Below are 12,185 nucleotides of genomic sequence, written 5' to 3'. Positions count from 1 at the left end.
ACCGCCCTTCTCCCGAAGAACTCAGGGCGGTGTACAGCCAAAAGTAAAAAATAGACAATACAATATACAATTTAAAATACAAATTAAAAAACTTATTTTATAATTGGCCTAAAAAAACTTTAAAATATATAAAACTAAAACCCCATTAAAATTAATAATAGAAAATTTAAAATCGATAAAATTTAAGCCAGCCCCGCGCGAATAAAAAGATGTGTCTTCAGTTCGCGGCGGAAGGTCCGAAGGTCAGGTATTTGGCGTAAACCCGGGGGACGCTCGTTCCAGAGTGTGGGAGCCCCCACAGAGAAGGGCCTTCCCCTGGGGGCCGCCAGCCGACATTGCTTGGCGGACGGCACCCTGAGAAGTCCCTCTCTGTGAGAGCGTACGGGTCGGTGGGAGGCATGCGGTAACAGCAGGCGGTCCCGTAAGTACCCAGGCCCTAAGCCATGGAGCGCTTAGAAATAGATTTCACTTTGCTGAATGATGGCACTCCACTGAGCATGCTTTAATTTGGATTTATTCTCGGAGCTGAGGTTTGGATTTAATGGCCTAAATTACCTCTTTCGTTCTGTGATTCTGTGGAATGAGAACTACGTGAGAAACAAATACCCAGAGGAGTGGAAAAAACATAATAAATGTATCCTTAAATTCTATTTTTAAAATGTTTTCACACATATCCAGTATGAAGTTTTGAAGCAACATTTCTACAACTTGCTTGTAATGCAGGTGTCCTTAGGATTTAGGACTCAAAATTTATGATATGTATAAGGATATAAATGAATGAATAAATGATGAACAAATGAATTTCTCCTCCGATCTGAAGTATTTTATGGGTAGATTTGACTTTTTAAAATCTAAATTGTAACATCAGTCTAGGAATTTACCCTAAGCTTTTCCTTTGAAGTATAAACTGCATCGATTTAACCCCAGTCATTTTTTTATACCAAGATACATTACTGAGGTAAATTTATTTCAATGTACCGGTAAGTGATATTTTCTTTCTGTTCATTGTACATTGTAAAAATGTACATTATCTTTTTAAAAGATATTGTTACAATAGATGATATGCCATGATCAAGGCGATAAGGAAACTTGAATATGGTTCTTAGATTACACCCAAATAATAAACAGAATATAATTTAGGCATATCTTTTACTGGATTACTGTATGTATCTCTACAGTTGCATGGCACATGTAGGGGTATCAATGTATTTTCTCAGTGCATAAATGGGAACTCAACAATCCCATTGTATTCAATATTTTTTCTTAAAGCATCAATGAGGAATTTTCCACACCTAATTTTTTTCTTTTAGTCCCTATTAGTCTCGGTCATATTGAAAAGAGAAGAAAAAGAAACCTTCTACTCATGTGTTGTATTTCTTATGGGATCACTATTCGCTTCTGACTTCCCCCGTTTTATACACTTGTGATTGCATTTTTTTTTATTTTTTACGAAAGTGTATACAGTTTCTAATTACTTTTAAAAATTTGCTTAGAAAAAGAAAATCACCTTGGAACACTTAAAATGCCAGCTTAGTTTTAACTCATTAGAACAGTGAGTTTCATGTATTTTATTTTCGTCTTGTGAAGTATATTAATATACTTTTACTTTTTTATCACTTTATTCCACAAAGTTTTCTAATACATCCAGAACGCTGATTATTGTATAGATGAAAATATAACAAATAAAAATTATTATTAATTATTCAGACATGATCTGCCTGGATCAAAAGTTCCACTAAGGTCTAGAGTAGGGGCGTCCAACCTTGGGAACTTTAGGACTTGTGGACTTCAACTAGTTGGGAATTCTGAGAATTGGGAATTCTAGGTTGGGAATTCTGAGAATTGAAGTCCACAAGTCTGGAAGCTCCCAAGGTTGGACACCCCAGCTCTAGAGCAATCAGTGCACTGCTTTCAGCTTGGCAAGTCATAAACTGTTCTGGCTTGGCCTAAATATATTCTCTCCGTACAATTTCTGATTAATTCCAATGATCAAAAAGTATAATAATTTTAGAACATGTTTTGCTTATGAAGAACAATAGTTAATCTTTCCCCAAGCAGAAAGATTAATTCTACATATACATATATGTGGAAAATCACTAGGGATCTCAGACCAACAGAAATGCTACCATTAGTCAGCACTAAAAAGGCATGCAGATGTTTTTTAGTGGTTTGAGATAGAAACCGTACATTCTCACTTCCAACATGTTTACAACAAATGTCTTCGAAGTAAGTCATAATTTTTCCACACACAAAAAGTTCATTAATACATGTGTTTGCGTGTGGGGAGGGGAGAGTTCAAAACTAGTAGCATATTAGCCAATTGAGACATATAAATATTATTCTTTTAAGAAAAAAAAATATCATTTAACCTATCAAAGGTGTTGAAGATTAGAAAACAGAACAGATATTCTAGGTAATAGAGATGAAATTGCAGACCACCATTTACTGTATCACACAATGAACCATTTTATTTCTATGCACATTCTACCATCTTTTTAATAAAATAGTACATGTGAACTGTAATATAAGTCACAGTTGAGAGAATATTCCACATTTATAAATAATACTTTCTTCTTCACTGTTCTCCAAAGCTTTTTCTTTTTTAAAAAAACAAAGCTGTCTTTTTTTCCAATCTCTTCCTTCTCCCCAAAAACTCAAAACATATTTTTTTCTTATAGACTGCTTAGAGTACAATCTATTTTTAGCTACCTATTTTGATGTTATAGCAAAACTTGAACACTAAGGATAAAAATAAAAAATACTAGTGTGTCTATGTGAGAAAAGAATCCATGTGAGAATTCTATGTATGCCATTATGAGATAGTTAGATGTAATTTAAATAAAACAAGTCAATAAATTAATATGCAAAAGATGCCCATTAAAGAAGAGATGTTTATTAAAATAATTGCTATACATCTCCAGCCTCCATATGGATGTGGATAAATGGTATTCATTTCATGAAATGAACCCCATACATTTTTTCCCTTACCTATTTTGTCACTTACATATCTGTTCAAGCACAGCACTATTTCTGATAATTCTTATACCAGTTGTACTTATGATAAATATTTCTATGGGAGTTAACATTCTCAATAGATAAGTACAGAGGTGGACATCACATATTGTAACAACTGGTTTGCCCAGAACCGAAAATGTAAGCGCAGCTTTGAAAATCCAGCGATTATATTGAACGTGATAGCACTAGGGCAGGTGGGCAGGCCTAACCGCTGGTCCGAAATATCTGTTCGCCTGAACTTATCCGAACCGGCAGCAACCCACCACTGGCTAAGTAGTAAAAAAGTAAAATCAGAAAGTAAACAAGGATGCCCATGTGATAAAGGCTACATTCCTATGCACACTTATAAATATGAGTAATACGTTCAGGCATACTTTGGAGGAAACATGTACAGCACTGCAAAGTTATTGCTTGATCCAAGTTAACTATGACCTTAAGAAACTGCTTTGAGAATATCACTCTTTGCTTTATTTTTGCTACAACTAGAACATTGCTTTTACTTTTGACTGAGAACCACCCAGAGTTGGTTATAAGATGGTTTGTTTTTACATATAAAACATATATAAATGTTTCAAATAAAAAAAATCTGAATAGTTGTATGGAAGGATGGAAAATACTGTAATATTTATTTATTCAAAAGATTTATATTGGATTGTTCTGCATAAGTGTGATATATATCTGGAGGCCAATGATGTCATTGTTGGGTATGGCCAAATTTTTCAGCTTGGTGGAGTGGGAGAGTAAAATGGAAGCAGATGTACTTATTTTTGAAAGTTTAGTGCATTCATTTCTATCCTTTAAAAAAAAATCAGCAAAAAATCATAGTGTTAAAAAGAGCCATTTTCTTATTAATCTGAACTAATCCAGGAAATAGGAGAATTAGTGCCAATCCAAGTAGTTAATGTTATTTATCTGATATCACATTATATCCCATCTTTCTTTTCTAAACATCAATAAAGTCTCCCTTCCTTTAAATTTCAAAACAATAGTCTTGGAAATAGAATGGGTCAGTCACAATCTCAGTTATATGTTAAGATGAGAAGTTTGAACCACAAGGCCCAGTCCAATTTCCAACCATTGCTACGCTGCGTCTCGACTGGGATCTGGCCATGTATAGCTTACTTGGCTTTTTCTGAAAATGATCAAAAAAATGGTAAAAAAAATTATCAATACTCATATAAAAAAGGACAAGGTTTCAATTGCATGATTGCAGCCATCATGTTGATTATTTTGACTGCAATCTTATGGACATCATTGCCTCACATCTAAACATATCAAGTTGGAAAAGGTTGCAATGTAAGATCTACTACAAAGTTAACTGCAATTTCAATTTCATCATTAAACAAATCCTACCAGGCCAAAACAACATATTTGGTTTGATATATCGTTCCTTACTTTTTACCCTAATTGCAATACATGTATGTTTTATGATGGTTTACAAACAATAATGCTTATGTTGACACTTTAAATTCATTTATTTTAAAGAGACTGAAATAACTGATGGTAGTCTTTATTACAACCTCAACAAAAATTTAAAATGCTAAAAATCCAACCTAACTGATACTTTTCCAAATATTGCAGCCTGTCTCCAATTAATGACAGTAGTATATAACCCAGTTATAACCTAGAACTATACAAGAACAAGCTTAACAAACCTGATAACCACGATGGGGTGGTCACTGACCGCGAGCCAGACATCCTAGAATGTGAAGTCAAATGGGCCTTAGGAAATCTGAGCAACAACAAAACTAGTGGAGGAGACAGTATTCCAGCTGAGCTATTCGAAATCTTGAAAGACAACGCAGTAAAAGTGCTACACTCAATTTGCCAGCAAATTTGGAAAACTCAGCAATGGCCACAGGATTGGAAAAAGTCAGTTTACATTCCAATTCCAAAGAAAGGCAATGCCAAAGAATGTTCAAATTATCACACCATTGCACTCATTTCACATGCTAGTAAGGTTATACTTAAAATCCTACAAGCTAGGCTCCAGCAGTATGTGGATCGAGAACTATCAGAAGTACAGGCAGGATTTTGAAGAGGCAGAGGAACTAGAGATCAAATTGCCAATATACGCTGGATCATGGAAAAAGCTAGGGAGTTCCAGAAAAACATCTACTTCTGCTTCATTGACTATGCTAAAGCCTTTGATTGTGTGGATCACAACAAATTGTGGCAAGTTCTTAAAGAGATGGGAATACCAGACCATCTTATTTCTCTCTTGAGAAACCTTTATGCGGGTCAAGAAGCAACAGTGAGAACTGGACACGGAAACACTGATTGGTTCAAAATTGGGAAAGGAGTCCGGCAAGACTGTATACTATCACCCTGCCTATTTAACTTACATGCAGAGCACATCATGAGAAAGGGCTAGATGAATCACAAATTGGAATTAAGATTGCCAGGAGAAATATCAACAACATCAGATATGCAGATGATACCACTCTAATGGCAGAAAGTGAAGAGGAACTAAAGACTCTTTTGATGCGGGTGAAGGAGGAGAGTGCAAAAATTGGCATGAAACTCAATATTAAGAAAACTAAGATCATGGCATCCAGCCCTCTCAATTCCTGGCAGATAGATAGGGAAGAAATGGAGGTAGTGACAGATTTTATTTTCCTGGGCTCCAAGATCACCGCAGATGGGGACTGCAGCCAAGAAATTAAAAGACGCTTGCTCCTGGGGAGAAAAGCTATGGCAAAACTAGACAGCATACTAAAAAGCATCACCCTGCCAACAAAAGTATGTATGGCTAAGGCTATGGTTTTCCCAGTTGCAATGTATGGCTGTGAAGGTTGGATTAGAAGAAAGGCTGAGCGCCAAAGAATTGAGGCCTTTGAACTCTGGTGCTGGAGAAGACTCCTGCGAGTCCCTTGGACTGCAAGGCGATCAAACCCTGGTCCTGTTAGATCTCTCAGCGGCTTTTGATACCATTGACCATGGTATCCTGCTGCGCCGGCTGGGGAGTTTGGGAGTGGGAGGCACCATTTATTGGTGGTTCTCCTCCTATCTCTCTGACCGGTCGCAGACGGTGTTGGCAGGGGGGCAGAGATCGACCGCGAGGCGCCTCATGTGTGGGGTGCCACAGGGGTCGGTTCTCTCGCCTCTCCTGTTCAACATCTATATGAAACCGCTGGGTAAGATCATCAGTGGTTTTGGGGTGAGTTACCAACTATACGCTGATGATACGCAGCTGTACATTTCCACCCCAAGCCACCCCAACGAAGCTATCGAAGTGCTGTCCCGGTGTCTGGAAGCCGTGCGGGTCTGGATGGGGAGAAACAGGCTCAAGCTCAACCCCTCCAAGATGGAGTGGCTGTGGATGCCGGCATCCCGGTACAGTCAGCTGCAACCGCGAGTCATTGGCCCCAATGGAGAGGGTGCACAACTTAGGCGTTCTCCTGGATGGGCGCTTGTCTTTTGAAGAACACCTGATGACCGTCTCCAGGAGAGCTTTTTACCAGGTCCGCCTGGTCCACCAGTTGCGCTCCTTCATAGACCAGGATTCCCTATGCACAGTCACTCATGCCCTCGTCACTTCTCGCCTGGACTACTGTAATGCTCTCTACATGGGGCTTCCCTTGAGGAGCACCCGGAGCCTCCAGTTAGTCCAGAATGCGGCTGCGCGGGTGATAGAGGGAGCCACTCGTGGCTCCCATGTAACACCTCTCCTGCGCAAGCTGCACTGGCTGCCTGTGGTCTTCCGGGTGCACTTCAAGGTATTGGTTACCACCTTCAAAGCGCTCCATGGCTTAGGACCGGGGTATTTACAGGACTGCCTATTGCTACCGCATGCCTCCCACCGACCGGTGCGCTCCCATAGAGAGGGCCTCCTCAGGGTGCCGTCAGCCAAACAATGTTGGCTGGCGACCCCCAGGGGGAGAGCCTTCTCTATGGGGGCTCCTACTCTCTGGAATGAGCTTCCCCCAGGACTTCGACAACTTCCCGACCTCTGGACCTTCCGCCGCGAGCTGAAGACATATTTATTCTTCCACGCAGGACTGGCATAAAATTAGTTTTATTAGTAATTTTAAAGGGGTTTTAATGGGTTTTTTATGATGTAATGTATTTTTAAATGATGGGCCAAATTGAATAAGCTTTTTAACATTGGTTTTTATATTGTACTTATTGATTGTTGTTTTTACCTGGCTGTAAACCACCCTGAGTCCTTCAGGAGAAGGATTATTATTATTATTATTATTATTATTATTATTATTATTATTATTATTATTATTATTATTATTATTATTATTATTATTATTATTAAACCAGCAGTCCTAGAGGATATCAACCCTGACTGCTCTTTAGAAGGCCAGATCCTGAAGATGAAAGTCAAATACTTTGGCCATCTAATGAGAAGGAAGGACTCACTGGAGAAGAGCCTAATGCTGGGAAAGATTGAGGGCAAAAGAAGAAGGGCATGACAGAGAACGAGGTGGCTGGATGGAGTCACTGAAGCAGTAGACATGAGCTTAAAAGGACTCCAGAGGATGGTAGAAGACAGGAAGGCCTGGAGGAACGTTGTCCATAGGGTCACGATGGGTTGGACACCACTTCACAACTGACAACAACAATATAACCTAGTGTGAGTTAGTTTCAGTTCTGGAATGGACTAAAAAATGTAAAGCAAAACTGATCTTGTTGCTAAGAAACCTAGTTTCTTCCCATTGAGTTTTTTTGCAAAGATACAGAAAAATTAATTTAATAATGTTATTGCCTTATTGCCTTATACACTGTAAGCCGCCCTGAGTCTTCGGAGAAGGGCGGGATATAAATGTAAATAAAAAAAATAATTCAATTTTACATTCCGTTCCATAACAAATGACACTAAATAATTATTTAGCTACCTTCCCATTACTTAGTGTGCTTAACGGATCCTTTATGGAGATGTGTCTACAAATTTGCTCTTTCATCTCTCTATTGAAATATATACTTTAGAACTACTAGTCAGAAAAGGAAAAACATGTAGTATAAAAAACCTGGGATGAGATAGTACTTCACTATTCAACAGTAGTATACAATTTGAGCATCTTCCTGGACTCACAGATCCTGCTTGTTGAGCAGGTGGCAGCTGTGGCCAAGACAGGCCTTGCGCAGCTACATTTGGGCTTTCTAGATCAGGAATCTGTTATTTTTATTAAGACCCCGGAAGTGTGCCTTCTCTGTTGTGTTGTGGTGTCTGTCTTCTGGAATGGGATTCCCCCAGAGATCTGGATGTCTTCCACCCTAACTCACTCTGGAAGGATTTAAAGACCTAGCTCTTCTTGCATGCTTTAGGCTAGGATGTTTGGAGCCCCTTGTTGGGTCCATTAGATATTTATTGACTAGTTTTGCCATTTCATTTTTTTAAAATTGCATTTTCCTGCTGCCTTTTAATACTATGAGTAAGACAAATTTGAAGTTGGATGGCATCTTAAATAAATAAATAAAATTAAGGTGAAAATCTAAACAACCATATGATTAGTTCTGTCTATCCTGTTGGACTGTATCTTACTGTACTTCTTTTAATAGTAGTCACTGGTGTCTTCCTAATATATTGTTCTTTTCATAGTCATTAAGGAGACTGTTGGCTTCAAAATTACCATTTATAATAGTGGAATTTAACTCTGAATACTATGCATGGGTGTACAGAAATAAGTCCCATTGAAAGAATCAAAATTCATTATATAAACTTCTTATATAAAATATTAAGATCTAACTATATATTTCTTATTTAAAAATGAGCTATTTTTTATTAAATTAATGTTTATGTTATGCAGAGGATTATAAAGAACATAAGCTCAGAATTGCCAAAATTAACCTGTACATTCCAGTAGCTAAGTACCATAAACAGGCATTTCATCTATATATGACATTGCTGGCAAACTAAATGCTTTTTCTCCCTAGCTTCCAGTGGTGGGTTGCTCCTAGTTTGGTCCGGTTCTTGTGAACCGGTAGTAATGGTGGTGGAGGCTCCGCCCACCCGCCCCGACATAATCACTGAACCGCGCTCCCATTGCAAACCAATAGTAAAGGTAAGTGGAACCCACTGCCTTTAGCTTCCTTCACACAACCCATGTCAACTGTGGAAGAAGACTTGAGGAAATCTCTATATTATATTTATTTATCGTAATAAGGCTTGTAAGAGGAAAAAAATGAGAAAGAAAAAAAACCCACTACAGAAGTCCATTCGCATGGAATTGGATTTAGCCATTTACTAAAGCTCAGGCAAGAGCATATGGGGCAGATGACAGTTAAGTTTAATTTCTTATTGTTTAAGAGCAAAAGATTCACATGGTAGACGATAGCAGGCTTGATTAAGTGAGATTATGATAAGGAGAGAAAATGAAAATAAAAAAGACAAAACGTTAAGGATCTTCTAGCAATTTTTGTCTTGCAGTTTATTTCACATGCACTTTCATAAATACCATTTATACACATTACAGCCTTCAAACTTCTCATCTCCTTTGCACACACATGTACATGCTTATAACCTACATCGTTAAACTGTGATAAATGTGCAACTAAAGTGAGGAATTACATATGAATGTTTTAGATGTTATTACAACTTGTTTATCAAAATAAAGTGCTCTGTAGTAATATTTCAAATCCTACACATGCAAGACATGATGGCTCAGTGGTTAAAAAACTGGGCTTGTTGGTTGGAAGGCCAAAAGTCCAAGTTTAAGACCTGAGTGTCATGCATTTTCCCCTAGCTGCTGCCCACCTGGCAGTTCAAAAGCAAGCAAATGCAAATAGATAAATAGGTACAACTTCAGTGGGGAAGAAACAGTGTTCTGTGATGTCAGCATCACTGCAGAAAAGTCTTTCGACAGTGCTGGGTCATGGCCTTGAAACGGAGATGAGTGCTGCCCCCAATAGTTGGCAACAACTAGTGGAATAAAGTCCACAGACACACCTACCCATGCAAAGTTTATAGCTGCATTTAGACATGTGGCATATACATATTTATATAAGGAGAAAAAATAGATTTGACAAGTCCATTTTACAGATTTTTCCATGCAGAGTCTTGTCAGTGTCAATTACAAGATTAGGCATCTTGCTTAATGAGGTGACTGTGCTAATGAAAAAAAGGACTTTCTGATGTGATCCAATTGGCCAGGATAGGGTAAGTATTGGAGGAAAAAAATGGAATGATAGGCCTCAATTCATCTCTAAGGTGAAGATGTTTTTTTAAAAAACTTCATTTTCAGCATATTTCCCCCCCCCCTTTTTTTTTGCTTTAGGAACAATAAGTAACTCTTCTTACATATTTTAGCAAAATAGATACACAGTCCTATTGATCCAAATAAAGAAATGCTTTAAAGTGGTATGCTCTGGTATTCTGGAGATAATTCTCAGTTTGAATGGTTTCATGGAAGTAAGTAGCAAATTTCAGAAAATTACAACTGTAGTACTATTTGCAGAACTGCAATTGGAAGTTACAAATTGATTTATATGGCTGTTCGTTAGAGTAAAACATAGTGACTCTGCCATATTTCTATCAACTTGAATCTAAAACCAGTTTATACAATCCAATAAATGCACCTAAGAACATTAGTTCATTCAGACTGGTTTAAATACCCATGTCAGTGCTTTAGTTTGCAATTAACACAAAGATTGTAAATGGTAAACGTTTTGTTCGCTCCATGAGTAACTTTTTTATTTAGAAGTGTGAAATTTTATTTTCTGGTCTGAAGTAATCTTAAGAATTGACTCCTGAAAATGATAATTGCTACATAGCAAGGAATCAATCTATCAAACAGAATCTTAAGAAAAAGAAAACCCCCACTCCATACATCTACTTTTAGCATTATTAACAAGATAAAGTGGTAGTAATTTTGCCAATGTTTCAAGACAGTATAAGGAACCACTCAACCACGGATCCCCAACCCCTGGTCTGTGGACAGGCACCGGGCCATGGCATGCCAGCAGTTAGGACATGCAAACAAGCAACGTCCCATCCGCAGGATGGAGGCAGCATGCAAAACCACGCCCCTTCCAGTCCACAGAAAAACCTTTTTCCATGGAACCGATCCCTGGTGCCCAAAAGGTTGGGGGCCACTGCACTAAACTGTTTATCTGGATAGTAAAATAAATATTTTTTTAAAGCACTACTAAACAATCACAAGGAGTTTCTGAGGCTGAACTACCAGTCTTTAGTTTGAATTTATCCTCTACTATGACTTGATGTCTACAGGCAAGTGAACAATGCTTCTGCAAACTCAATATGATTTTCCAGACTAAGTGATATCTTGTATTTTGAAATATTCCACAGACGACTGTGTCAGCGTAACAGTGGCCAAGCTAGCGCGGATTGGCAACCTTCCTAACAGTTTATGACAGTTCCAACTTTCAGTATGATGTATGAACTCTGGGTAACCAATTTAATACAAAAGGATTTAATTGGGGAGCTGTAAATGTTGACTGAAAAGATAAGTGTTGTTTAAAAAATGGAAAATAAATGAAGAATGTTGTTCTTTTTGCAGAAGCAAATTGAGTTTAGCAAGTTATTTTAGAAAACCAATTATGCAAGAAAGAATTTAGTTTCTTATTGCCTCTTTCACTATCATCATCATCATCATCATCATCATCATCATCATCATCAGGAAACACATTTTTATCCAAGGAATCAGAATGGCATCAATTATTCTCCTCTGTTCCTTTTATTCTTATAAGTCTCCTGCAAGATAGAATAGCTTGAAAAACAAGATAAAAACTAGCCAATGGTCACACTATTAATATTGTTTTTAAAGTAGAATTCAAGGCTTGAACTGACATCTAATGCTAACACAAGCTGGGTTTATAAATGCAGGCAATTTCATTACCATATGCACTTCTACACACAGATACTAGTTTCAATTCACTTCCATTCTCTCTATTAGACATATTTAGAATCTGCTTCGCTAGACTTGTTTTCATTTACATTGTTTTTATATTATATACCATCTAGTGTTAAAATGCAATCAGGCAGCCTTATAATTTTAAAATGTGGATATTTGCAAGACTTCTAGTGGGGCTTTTATTGTACAATAACCCTGACTTATTCATAGGTTTTTACATGAGGTAAACATTCCGTTTGAATCATTATTTTTCATTTAAAATATAGTCGTGATTTTTTGTTGTTTCTACTTCTTTTCTTTCCACAAAAATTAGCAAAACAGAATATCCTTTTACTGGTAATGCCAAAA

The 12,185-nt window shown here is 37.6% G+C and overlaps 1 protein-coding gene across 10 annotated transcripts in view; it reads right to left on the bottom strand.

The window, feature by feature from the left end:
- Positions 1 to 12,185, bottom strand: part of MEF2C (myocyte enhancer factor 2C) — a 204,210-nt gene that overhangs the window by 127,643 nt on the left and 64,382 nt on the right. The gene's annotated exons all lie outside the window — the stretch shown is intronic.

The sequence above is a fragment of the Ahaetulla prasina genome, chromosome 2 (assembly GCF_028640845.1).
Source record: "Ahaetulla prasina isolate Xishuangbanna chromosome 2, ASM2864084v1, whole genome shotgun sequence".
Lineage (NCBI taxonomy): Eukaryota > Metazoa > Chordata > Lepidosauria > Squamata > Colubridae > Ahaetulla > Ahaetulla prasina.
Note: the sequence above shows the minus strand (reverse complement) of the source record. Positions and strands in the feature narration are given on the sequence as shown.